Source organism: Eubalaena glacialis, chromosome 2 (genome assembly GCF_028564815.1).
Source record: "Eubalaena glacialis isolate mEubGla1 chromosome 2, mEubGla1.1.hap2.+ XY, whole genome shotgun sequence".
Taxonomy (NCBI): domain Eukaryota; kingdom Metazoa; phylum Chordata; class Mammalia; order Artiodactyla; family Balaenidae; genus Eubalaena; species Eubalaena glacialis.
In genome coordinates this window covers 154495660-154508805 of record NC_083717.1, presented here as the reverse complement: position 1 = coordinate 154508805, position 13146 = coordinate 154495660, and the positions used below count along the sequence as shown (strand labels likewise).

The window sequence follows — 13146 nt, the reverse complement described above, 5'->3', positions numbered from 1 at the left end:
GCTGGCTATCTCATGAGATATACATGATGTTTATCAGGCTAGAAATCACTGATCAAAAAGTTATTTGGATCCCATTTATACGAAATATCCAAAAGGCAAACCTACAGAGACAGAAGGTAGATGAGTGGTTGACAAAGGATAGGGGAGAAGAGAATGGGGAGTGACTCTTAATGAGAACAAGGTTTCTTTTGGGTGTGATGAAAATGTTCTAAAATTAAATTGTGGTAATGGTTGCACAATTCTGTTAATACACTGAAAACTACTGAGTGGTAAACTTCATATGGGTGAATTTCATGCTATTGTTAGTTATATCTTAATAAAGCCGTTTTAAAAGATTACTATGGTTTTATATGGCTTTCTGTATCTATATTTTATTTTGCATAAAAAGGTCTAAAAAGATGACTATATATTATTTGTAGTAACATGAAAAATACTATATTAAAATTTTTTCACAGATTAAAAAAAGTTACCTGAAAATTTCTCAGCTGCTCAGTATCTCTTCATCTTATAGCTTCAACTAAATATTTACTTCACTCTTTCAATTAAATATTTACTTAACGTCCTTCAACAAACCAAATTGCACTCACATGAATTCTAATGCAAAATACTGTTACTGAGTTAAATAATACCCTAAATTAAAACGTTAAAAATGAAATTTCAAAAAACAAACCAAAGTCAACCAATCAAACCAACAAAAATAAGTCAGATAAAGCTCTTTTATGCTAAATAGTATTTCCATAAAGCCTATGACACAAGTCATTTAGTACCCAAACTATAGTCAGTTTACACAGATATTAGCAGCGGTTTCAATTTCACGAAGTGTGAGACAGAGCTTGCCACTTTTGATGTTTCCTTCATGTTTCATGATTTTTTTAATGTATCACACCATCTTCTAGACATGTGCTGTGATCTGAATCACATACTCCATAAGGTAGTCTTCTTTAATTGCTACAAAAGTATGTACCGCACAATTTTTAAAAGTAAAATTTAGAAGTACACAATTGCCTGAAAAATACCTAACCTTAATTTAGTTGGAGGGTTCTAGTGACTATAAAATTAGATACTGACCTATTTTTACTAAACATTATAGAATAGCAAAACATTAAAAGATTGAGATGGCATAGATCTATTTAGTTTTTAAAGTTTCCTAAGACTGTTCTGGTATTCACAATCTCAATTTGCTTCATCTGTTAACTTTTTCAAATTTCTCAGTTTTGGATAACTTATACATATTGAGAAGTCTACATATTGAGAAGTGGATTCAATTCCCAGTTTGCTGTTTTTTAATTCTTGCATATTTGAGGATTCAGACTCTGACTGACCCAGAAAACAATAACTGATTTCCTCAGCCAATCCATCATTTTTAATTTTGCTTAAAAAAAAACAAAACCCCTCACAGAGAGCATTTGTAAGTGTTTGCTGATAACCCTGTATATTTAAGTTGAAATAAGTGAAAAATAAAACTTATTAAATATTTAAGATGGTAAAAGGTTCATTCAAACACAAAATATGTGAAGATTCTAAATATTTTACACGTATGAATAATGTCTCTGCTGGAAAAAAGGACCAAAAAGTATATGCCTTTAAAAGATAGACTTCTGTCCATAAAATCTAACATTCTTCAAAACAGAATAATTCACTGAGTCCATAAATTGCATTATGAGATGCTTTGTGTATATGGAAAAGGGTGCTGCAAAGTAAGAGAAAAAAGGGTTTTTTTGAAAGTGAAAATTCTACCTTTCTCTCTCTCCATATATATATCCAACCACCTCCTATACTTGATTAGCCATACCTCAAATGATATGGCCCAAAATGAATTTCTCAACTCCCTACCACTTCTCCTACCCAGTTCCCTGTCTCGGGAAGTAAATCTACCATTAGTCGTGAGCTCAAAGAATCCTGCGTTTCTCTTATCATAGCACATAAGGCCCTGTGAATTATCTCTCTGTTTAGATTTTAAGATCCATGGGGGAAGGAATCATGTCTCTTCTGTTCATAAGTACCTAGTACATAGTGACACTTGATTAATATATGGGACATCATCATGACTTCTCCCTTGTCAACAGAGTTAGGAATTGTTTTCTACCCAGGAAAAGGTATTCCCATAGAAGCTGAATTGTATCCTACCATTTCCACTTTGTTATTCTATAGAATACGTAGTTCTAATTTTTAAAAATCTCTGCAGAACTAACACAATAGATTTCTAATATTAAAATATCAAACCCTGCAAAGCTGCAGGTTACCAGTCAAAAACTTGATTTTCAGATTACTGTTCACTAATGACTTTTAAAAGTTTCTCAACATCATTAGATACACCTTCATTACTGAAAAGTGCCACATGAGATATGTTGAAGGGGACAAAACAGAAAACATGTAGTTTTGACTAGAAGTTAGAGCCTATACATTCTCTTTCCCTGGTCTATTTACTTATTCATCTGCTCATTCATTCAACATTCATGAATGGGTACATTTTTTAAAAGGTCTTTTCTATGTGAGAAACAAAGTATAAGGTAATTTAAACCCAAAGGAGTAATTTCTGGGAGCTAGGAATCTACTTTCAACGTATTTTAGACAAAAATATCTTAAATTTAGTCTGGGAGTTTTACTGTATAAAATGAACAATCCCATTTGCACTTAAGGAGCTCCTGATTCTACTGACTGTAGCAAACCACTACAAGATCACTCTAGATGGTTGACTAGTTGTTAAAGTACTTGCTTATAGTGTCAGGAAGCATTTATAGAGAGAAAATGAAGATGACAGATATGGAGTAATATAGGTTTAAACTGTGGGTTGACCACAAAAGCTGCCATTTCTAAGATCAGCCCCTTGACATCCAAACAAGGATGATATTCTACTGCTTTATGAAAAGTGAAAATTGTCTTTACTACCTATTTATATTCTGAAGTATGATGGAATACTGCAAAAATGTTTTTCTGAAGTCTAGTAAAGGGCTTCCCTGGTGGCGCAGTGGTTGAGAATCTGCCTGCCAATGCAGGGGACACGGGTTCGAGCCCTGGTCTGGGAGGATCCCACATGCCGCGGAGCAGCTGGGCCCGTGAGCCACAACTACTGAGCCTGCGCGTCTGGAGCCTGTGCTCCGCAACAAGAGAGGCCGCGACAGTGACAGGCCCGCGCACTGCGATGAAGAGTGGCCCCCGCTTGCCACAACTAGAGAAAGCCCTCGCACAGAAACGAAGACCCAACACAGCCAAAAAAATTAAATAGATAAAGTCTGGTAAGTTTTGCAATTCTGTTTGTAAAACAAAACAAAAAATATATATAGCCACTCCTTATCCTTATCGTTAATATTTTCATTACTAAATTTTGGTAACAAAGTAAGCAAACTGCATATCTCCTATAGACATAATATGAAATATGACACAATTTTCTACCACTCATACTAAAGACAAGGAGCAGGGCTAAGAAGTCAAGACATTCAAAGTTGGTAATGAATTATGTTCTTACTCTCTGAAGCAGTACAACAGTTCCTGAATAGCATATTTTTAAATAAAATAATTAAGCCACATACAGCAGGACTCAAAACAAAACAACCAACCAACCAAAAAACCTGTTTATCTATATCCCTTCCTGAGACAGTCATATCACAGATGAATACAAAGCACCAGCCTAAATTTAAACTAGATTATCTGTGACCTATGCTCTCTCATAGTATGCTGTATTTCTGGCTCACATTCGATTTTCTTTGTCATGTGTTTATCAGAAAATGAGCAGGGAGACTACAAAGATTAAACAATCATATATTGAGCACTTATTTAAAATAAATGAAACCTGGTCCCTGCTTTCAAGGAATTTACTTTTAATAAACCTTAATATTGAAATGTTCCATTTAGAGTATAATCTCTATTGTGAGACCAATTAGCTTGTGTTTAAGACTATCTTCCTAAACTCATTAAGAATTTCATTTGAATGAAGGACTGATGAAATCATTTATGTCAGTGGGAGGCATAGAAGTGAACATGAATAAAATAAGTCATAAGACAAAATTGTGTACGGTTTATAGTACTAGTTGTATTATAGCTTTAACTTACATGCTTTTTATAGTAAAAAATTTAATGGTTCTTCTTGGTGAAAAGTTCTAAAGGGAGCTGACATGACATGTGATACTGTACTTTTCAACTTTATGTACACTTCCACCTCAGACTGCAGCTCAATCACAAGAGTCACTCTCTGGGTACAATGGAACTGTAGTCACACCATTCATATACAAAGATTTCCTAACCCATCACAATCGCCAAAAGAGTTACTTATAGCAGTAGCAATGAAACTGCAGTGACCCACATATATAATTACTTTGAAAAGTCCAAGGACATGTGTTTGGCTTCTGTTACTAGCTGTGAAAATTAACCTCTGTCTTAATTTCCTCATCTTTTAAGATACAAGTAATAACAGTATCTATCTCATAGAGATAGATATAAAGATTTAATGAGCTAGTACTTGAAAATTTCTATGATAATGCCTGGCATGTAAGTGGTCAATAATGTTAGTTATCGTTGTTACTAGCTAATGTTAAGGCTAGAAAAAGTTAAGAGCCACACAAAGAATCAAATTCATGATTCTGGTCTCATTAGTATCATACTCCAATAAATGGATCTAAGCAGCCACAGACTGCCTATATAAAATTATCCATTCAAAAAATTCAATAAAGGAAATTTTACTATGCATTTTCTAAATACTAGAAATAGCATAACAATTTGATAAGGTTTAAAGTTTAGCTTAGAGATTTATATGAAAACAGACTATTCATATATCAGACATTTGTTTGACTCAAATTAAAAGTTGATAGTAGCCAAAGTGATCTTGAGGGAAAAAAAGAAGATGGAGGAATCAGACTCCCTGACTTCAGACTATACAAAGCTACAGTAATCAAGACAATATGGTACTGGCAAAAAAAAAAAAACCAGAAATATACATCAGTGGAACAGGACAGAAAGCCCAGAAACCCATGCACCTATGGTCAACTAATCTATGACAAAGGAAGCAAGGATATACAATGGAGAAAAGACAGTCTCTTCAATAAGAGTGCTGGGAAAACGGGACAGCTACATGTAAAAGAATGAAATTAGAACACTCCCTAACACCATACACAAAAACAAACTCAAAATGGATTAAAGACCTAAATGTAAGACTGGACACTATAAAACTCTTTGAGGAAACCACAGGAAGAACACTCTTTGACATGAATCACAGCAAGATCTTTTATGACCCACCTCCTACAGTAATGGAAATAAAAACAAAAATAAAAAAATGGAATCTAATGAAACTTAAAACCTTTTGCACAGCAAAGGAAACTATAAACAAGATAAAACTACAGCCCTCAGAATGGGAGAAAATATTTGCAAACGAAGCAACGGACAAAGGATTAATCTCCAAAATATATAAACAGCTCATGCTGCTCAATATTAAAAAAACAAACAACCCAATCCAAAAATGGGCAGAAGACCTAAATAGACATTTCTCCAAAGAAGACATACAGATGGCCAAGAGGCACATGAAAAGCTGCTCAACATCACTAATTATTAGAGAAATGCAAATCAAAACTACAATGAGGTACACCTCACACCGGTTAGAATGGGCATCAGAAAATCTACAAACAAATGCTGAAGAGGGTGTGGAGAAAAGGGAACCCTCTTGCACTGTTGGTGGGAATGTAAACTGATACAGCCACTATGGAGAACAGTATGAAGGTTCCTTAAAAAACTAAAAATAAAGATGTTTTTAAAAAAAAAAACAAAAACAAAACTAAAAATAGAACCACCATATGACCCAGCAATACCACTACTAGGCATATACCCAGAGAAAACCATAATTCAAAAAGACGCATGCACCCCAATGTTCACTGCAGCACTATTTACAATAGCCAGGTCATGGAAGCAACCTAAATGCCCATCGACAAACGAATGGATAAAGAAGATGTGGTACATATACACAATGGAATATTACTCAGCCATAAAAAGGAACGAAATAGGGTCATTTGTAGAGACGTGGATGGACCTAGAGACTGTCATACAGAGTGAAGTAAGTCAGAAAGAGAAAAACAAATATCGTATATTAACGCATATACATGGAATCTAGAAAAATGGTACAGATGAACCGGTTTGCAAGGCAGAAATAGAGACACAGATGTAGAGAACAAACATATGGACACCAAGGGGAAAGTGTGGGGCGGGGCGGGGGTGGTGGTGGGATGAATTGGGAGATTGGGATTGACATATATACACTAATATGTGTAAGATAGATAATAAAAATCTGCTCTTTAAAAAAATTTAATTTAATGTAAAAAAAAGTTGATAGTTATCTCCCTTTTTTAAATAATACATTGTCTAGTTACTGTGATTCCACAATTCCTTTCTGTTAAAAGGATGCCTACTTCATAATATTTGCAAATATAACTCTGGAAAGAGATGCATGATGGTTATGAATATCCTGTTAACCCTCAAAGCCAAAACATAAGAAGTTAAAATGAAATACTTAGGTCCAAAATCAGCCAACATAATTTTCTATACCAACATAACAACTCTGCCACCCTTCCGATTTGTATAATCTTCACACTTAAAATCTAGGTTCAGGGGGAGTTCCCTGGCAGTCCAGTGGTTAAGACTCAGTGCTTTCACTGCCATGGCCCGGGTTCAATCCCTTGTGAGGGAACTAAGACCCTGCAAGCCAAGTGGTGCGGCCAAAAAAAAAAAAAAAAAAATCTAGGTTCAGCCAAAATAATATATAAGAACAGAGTCAGAAATACCTGCCACCAGAAAGCTTTTAAGTTCTTTCGCCACCTGCTACAGCAATCACTCCCATTCTCAGGTAGATTTTGCCTAATACTTACAAAATATCTGAATGTCCACTATCCACAGGCACTGTGCCAGGCTTTGGGTAAAGTTATTGTATTTTCCCCTTCTGAATTTTATAATTAAATTGAACACACAATTATACTTAAAACACAAATGCTTAACAGTAAAGTATATGATTAAAGCCATGCAAATAATACAATCATAACGCTGTAGAAGTACAGAGAGAACAGAAATGAAACACTCTTGTGATCAGGAAAGGTTTTGTGGGGGAGAAAATAATAGAAATGAGCTTTGATAAAAAAAAGAAAACAAAAGCTGGAGAAGGAAGAACAAGAATTCTGAACTATCAATTAGCATGAGCAAAGACCCACTGAGAGAGAGAAAAGTTCAGGATGTGCTCCAGAGATGGCAAGAGGACCAGTTTGGTTGAAATAGATCAGTCCTGAGGTCGAATCATGGAAAGTGTCAAAGCCAAACCAAGAATTCTAAGCTTTATTCTAGAGGCAAAAGGGAGTCACTAAACATATTGAGCAGAGAAATAATGTGATGGAGGAGGGAGATGCAGTACAAGATGCTAGTAGGAAAGACCAGTTGCGGAGTGTTAAAACATGGTTTGGGTATGAGGTAGTAAGACCTGAAATATTCCAGTACAATTTTTCAACCTTATATAACCCAAGACCCACATACAAAGCCTTAATGCCTTTCATGAAGACTCACTATTTTCTTTTTTTATTTGTTTCACAAGAAGAACTGAGTTAATTAGAATAATTTATTTTTCTTACTCTCTTTTGCATCTTTTCTGTAGCAATATCTTCTTGACCATTTCTAATCATGAACCGTAACCCCTCTTCAAAACACCAACCTGTGTCCTTCCTCATTTACTGATCATTCTTGTCTGAACATTCACCTTTGCTTTATTACTTACTCTTTATCCTCTATTTAACCATCGACTCCCACCTAATCATTAACCTAATGACTTCTCTCCAGCTTCATACAGTCAAATAAATCTACTAATACTCAACTTTCTTTTCCATTACCTTTTAACTTTTAGTCTACTCATATACAAGTTCTATCTGCCCACAACCTTTAGTACCTCTTCTAAAGTCTCTACTCAATCCGAAGACTTATAGTTTGTCTTCCAGGCTCACTGCTAAAACTATACTGAAAGACAACCCTCTCACACTCACTAAGTTTCTATTCCCCTAAGTATCTCAAGATTTCATATACTCAATAATAGCAGCTACCATTTATTTGGTATTTCTTTACGGTAGAAAATATGTCAAGTGCTTTACATGATTATCTCATTTAATATTCAAGATTACCTAATGAGAAAGGCTTTTCCATTTGACAGATAAAGAAAACTGAGGCTTAGAAAAATCAAGTAGCTTGCCCAAGATCACCCCACTAGGAAGTTTTACCATGTTCTCTGGAGCCTACAATGTGGCTCCATTGACTGTACGTACTCAGAAACATTTCCTTAAGTCCTTCAATACAGATATCAACCATTTGAGAATTAATATTGATTCAATTTCTCGATCTGAACAATGATAGCTAAACATATAAAACTGTTTATCTCTGTTGACTTCTGAAACTTTGGGAATGAGAAAATGATTTTAACTTCTTATATCTTTACTGAATGTTTTAGAAGGGAATCTTGCATTGGAAGACTTAACTACATAAATTTGTAAGGTCCCTTTTAATTCTAGGAATCTGTATCAGAAGTGTAACATTCAGCTTTTCAAATTTTGACTCCTAGGAACGACAAGGCTAATCTAATTGGGAAAAGTCTACTCAGGAGTATTTTGAAAATAATTTTGTATTTACAGATCTGATTCTGGCACATTACTAGACATTCTAAGCCTACATTTCTTCATCTGTAACACAGAGATAACATCATATGCTTTAGAAGGTTGTGGTGAAAATTAAAGGCGGATGCTTTATTTTCAATAAATTATGGCTTTTATTATTCACTTTCTTTTGTATCTAGAAGAAGTTTGGTTTCATAGAATTTTAATTCAAATCATATCAGCCACAAAAAAATCTAGTGACTTTCAATCCAGATCCTAAACATGAATACTACATAAACTAAGTCAATGGGATCCAGATAAACATGTTAAGAGTTATATTAAAAACTCAAACTCCCTTCTTTATCACATTTACTCAAGGAATGTTTAAAACATCTCTAATTTTATAAACACAGTATCAACAATCTATTAACACACATTCACATCCAGTACCTTTCCCTCAGTTTCTTAGAGAAATTCTAAAGTCTATTACATTTTAGATAAAGGTATACAGAAGCTCACCTCTCTTAATTACTTTCTCTAGCTCCTCCTACCTGCCTCAGCAAAAGAAAAGCTAGGTAAAGAGCTTATGTAGGTAGTACACAGATAGCTAGGACATACAAAGGTCAAAATCATCATGAAATATATTCTGGAGACTCAATAAAATATAAAACTGTTACTTGTGTAATACGGAGCACATTAGACATTGGAAAGAACAAAAGAAGAAAAATAGAGGTAATCAACCTTTTGATTTTGATATAATTTAACCCAAGTTACTTTCATATAAGAGTAGTTAATAATCCCAGGTGGAAATTCAGAGAATTTCCTGGCTAATAGTGAAATAATAAATGAAGCAACTCAATTTTTAAAATTTTGTCACCAACGTAATATGAGATGGAAGACAGAACATATTCTGGCATAAAGTTACTACCCAGGGTACAGGAAGGCACAGACTTTTACCTAGTTGCCTCACAACACCTTTCCCTTCCCCCAAGGTCCATATATTTCACAGGGCCACACCTTGTTTTATCTTGTTTAACTTATAGGACACCACTTGCGCTGATTTTCTTACAGGGCTGCCTCCTTCCTCTGATTTGATTAAGGATGGAAAGTAGTCAAGAGTACCACTCAGAGTCAGGTGCCCAGACAAGAGTCAGTCATTCAGGGGATCATCGAAATTATCACCTTATAATTAGTTATTTCTACATGATCACAACCTCACATCTTAAGAAATTAATCCAGCTCTCATGCATGAGCATTTCAGGGATAACAAGCTCCCTATGGACATATGTCAGCCTTTAGTTTTAAATTTTTAAATAAATAAGCATTTACAGTTAAACCAGAATCAGCTACACATGCTATTAGCCATTATAATAAACAGTCTAGGTGTTATGGGAACAAATTCAAAGACTGTAGGTTTTTACTAACTGCTTAGCAATATTTACCATGTGACAACACGATGTACTATTAATTTCTTTGAAAAAAATTGGGTATTAGAGAACAAATTTTCAAATGAAGGCTTATTAACAAGTCAAGATAAGCAAGACCCAGCTTGAACTGACAGAAAAACCTTAACAATGTGTTCTTAAAATGCTCTCCACATGAAATTACCAAGGGTCGTGTGCTTGTTCAAACCTGTAGTCTCAACCACCCTTTGTCTCTTGTGGAATCTCCATCTGCCTTCCTCCCAAGAGTTTTTCTAGACTTCTCAATCCCAACAGAAAAATCAATAAAAGCTACCTACAGAAATATCTTTCCTAAATAACAATCAACAACTTTAAATTCTTTTAAATAAGAGACAACCCAGAAAGAAAATCAGCTTCAGAATGCTGAAACATCTAAGTGCCTGGCACATAACAGGCATTTAGTCAAAGCATATTAAATAGACAATGTTGAGAATAAAAAAATATAACAACTGGACAGTACATTTGATAATATAATCTACCCCTCTGGCTTTGCTGATTATTTTGGAGCACAGCCATGACCAAACAATTATTGTCTCCTAGTGCAGTGTTCCCCTCAACAGTTTATATTGTAATTATGGGCATCACTTTTGCTCTTCAAACTAAAATATAAACCACTTTTATATTATATGTTAAAATATACACACACATCACATAAAAAGAATTTTTGATGACTCAAGCATTCAACCATTTTATTTCTCAAATATATACTGAGGTAGCTAGCCAAACTTTACCAGTCTTAATATACCTCTCCCATAATTACTTCACTGATGTGAAAAATAGTGATATCTAATCAAAAATGTCTTAATTTCCATGCCTAGCTCATTATAGTTTCATGTGGTATTGCTGTAACTTGCAGGTTAAAAGTAATCAGCCTTGTATGACTGAATGTTTAAACAGATATATGTGAGTTACACATAGGAACAGAACTAAAACATCAAACAAGGAATGTTATTTTGGGCTTCAAATTATTTATTGGCAAAAGAAACATTATATCAATAAAGGGAACATCTATATTTATAAAATAGGCAGAGGGGTGGGTCACTATTGCCCTAGTCAGTTTCCTAATCTGTAGAGTTACAGAACTACACTCTGGAAAAGGCCCAATATGTAAAAAGATAAAAATATAAAAGTGAAGTTGTTCGAGTTAAAAGAGCAGTTGGGGAGCAAGCCCTGCTGGACTCCTGAGAGCTCTGGAACCCCTAAGGCTCAGAAGAGCACTGTTAAAATAAACAAGCGCTCTGACTCTTCAGAGCTCTGTGCACCTAAAAAGTGATTGTGTTTAAAATTCCAGTGTGCAAATTTGAAAAGATTAAACCTTCCTCAGAACAATTTTTTTTTTTTTTAATTCCTAACTTCCTTCAGTAATGTCAAAATCATTTACTCCGGGAAAATAATAACTACCTCCCATAGATTTTTACACCTCCCATGGTCTTCCAATCACTTAAAATGCATTCGGCTCATTACACCAATTAGCAGAAAATTTAGGGTTAGGGGCGGGGCGGCGAACAGATTTCTTGGCTTGGACAACTGAAGTATGACCTTTGTGGATTTTTAAGTACCATGCGGTGCTTGAGAAAAAAGAAATACCTCCGGTGATGAAATTTTCAAAACGTATCTAAAACTGCGGGTGGTAGAGACACTCCACAGCCAGCTGTCCCTTCAAGAAAATATTTTAAATGTACAAGCAGAACAGAACCACATCTCAACCAAACTCTAACATCAACAACTTTTACCCACACAATTTACACGGTTAAAAATAGGAGAAGAAATCAGTTCGATTTACTTCGGTGGATTCGTTCGATGCCTTAATAATGAATGAATTGGAAGCATCACTGACGAGTTCTGAAGGAGCCTCACGCTCAGCTCCGCCCCCTATAAAACCTGAAGCTAATTCTCCAGAATTTAGAGTTGCGAGGCCAAGTCCGGTCCAAAGGAGGCCTCCCCTCTTCTTTCTCCCGGCCTCCCTCCAGGGGTTGGAGCCCAGGGTGGCCGGGCGGGTGCGGGTGCCGGACGCCCCCTCCCCGCTTGGGGAAAGTTCCGCCGGCCGCTCTCGGGACGGGCCGGTCCGCGGCCCTCGCCCGCGCCACCGCCACAAACACCCCGCCCGGCCTCGGCGGCCGGAGGGTCGCGCCCCCTCCCCGCGCCGCCGCCGCCACAAACACCCCGCCCCCGCCTCCCCACCGCCGCCCTCGCAGAGCGTTAACCCCTCGCCGCCCGCCGCCCGGCTCCGGGGAGGAGGCCGGGCAAGGGGGTGGAGTTGTCGCGTCTCCTCCCGGGAGCGCCCGGGCAGACGCCCGGCTTGTTTACAGGCCCCAGGCCTGGTCGCCGCCGCGCAGGCCCGCGCCGCCCGCCCGCCCTCGGCCCAAGCGTCGCGCTTACCCGGAGCAGCAGAGGGCGGGCAGGTCCCTGGTCCGCCGAGGCGGCGGCGGCGACGGCGGCCGGGGAGGGGGCGGGAAGAGGGTCACCGCGGCGGCGGCCGGCCAGGTCAGGCCGGGGAGGGGGCAGAGGAGGGGAGGAGCCGGGCTGCGTCCGGGCCCCCGGCTCTCGGCGCCCTCGCGGCTCAGATCATCCGGGCGTTGGAGCGGGAGGCGGAGAGCGGGTCCCGGAGGAAGACGAGGAAGAGCCGAAGAGTCATAGCTTTCGCGCCCCACCTGCCTGGCGCCCCCCACCCCCCCTCCCCAACCACCGGTTCCCGAGCTGCAGCTGCCCGAGCACGCGAAGCTGCGGGCCGGGCCGGCTCAGAGACCACTGCTCCCTCGCTCCCGCGCGCGCTCCCGCCCTTAGCGCCGCCGCCGCCGCCGCCTCGAGCGCGTCCCCGCGCAGGCGCGCTCACGTCGGCGTTTGCTGCCCCTCCCCCACGCCTCCGTCCGCCCCGCCCCGCCCCGCCCCGCCCCGCCCCGTCCCGTCGGCTCAGCCCCAACTACAGCCGCGGCGCGGTGGAGCAGCTGGAGAGACCCGGATGTCGTTGGGCCGGAACTGCAGCGCGGGCCGGCGAACGGGGGAGGGGCGGACGCAGATGACGTCACTGTCCTACCCGGCTTCTCTCGCCGCAATCGCCTCGCGGCCCCGGCCTCAGGCCCAAGCTG

At 38.7% G+C, this 13146-nt stretch overlaps 1 protein-coding gene across 2 annotated transcripts in view; it reads right to left on the bottom strand.

Annotated features, from left to right (window-relative positions):
* Positions 1-12711, bottom strand: part of PPM1A (protein phosphatase, Mg2+/Mn2+ dependent 1A) — a 43444-nt gene extending 30733 nt beyond the window's left edge. Inside the window, exon 1 of one of the 2 annotated variants that reach the window (XM_061182639.1) lies at positions 12440-12711. The gene's annotated coding sequence lies outside the window, so the exon portion shown is untranslated. The remainder of the gene's footprint in view (positions 1-12439) is intronic. The other variant, XM_061182637.1, reaches the window with a different exon arrangement.
* Positions 12712-13146: the final 435 nt, after the last annotated feature.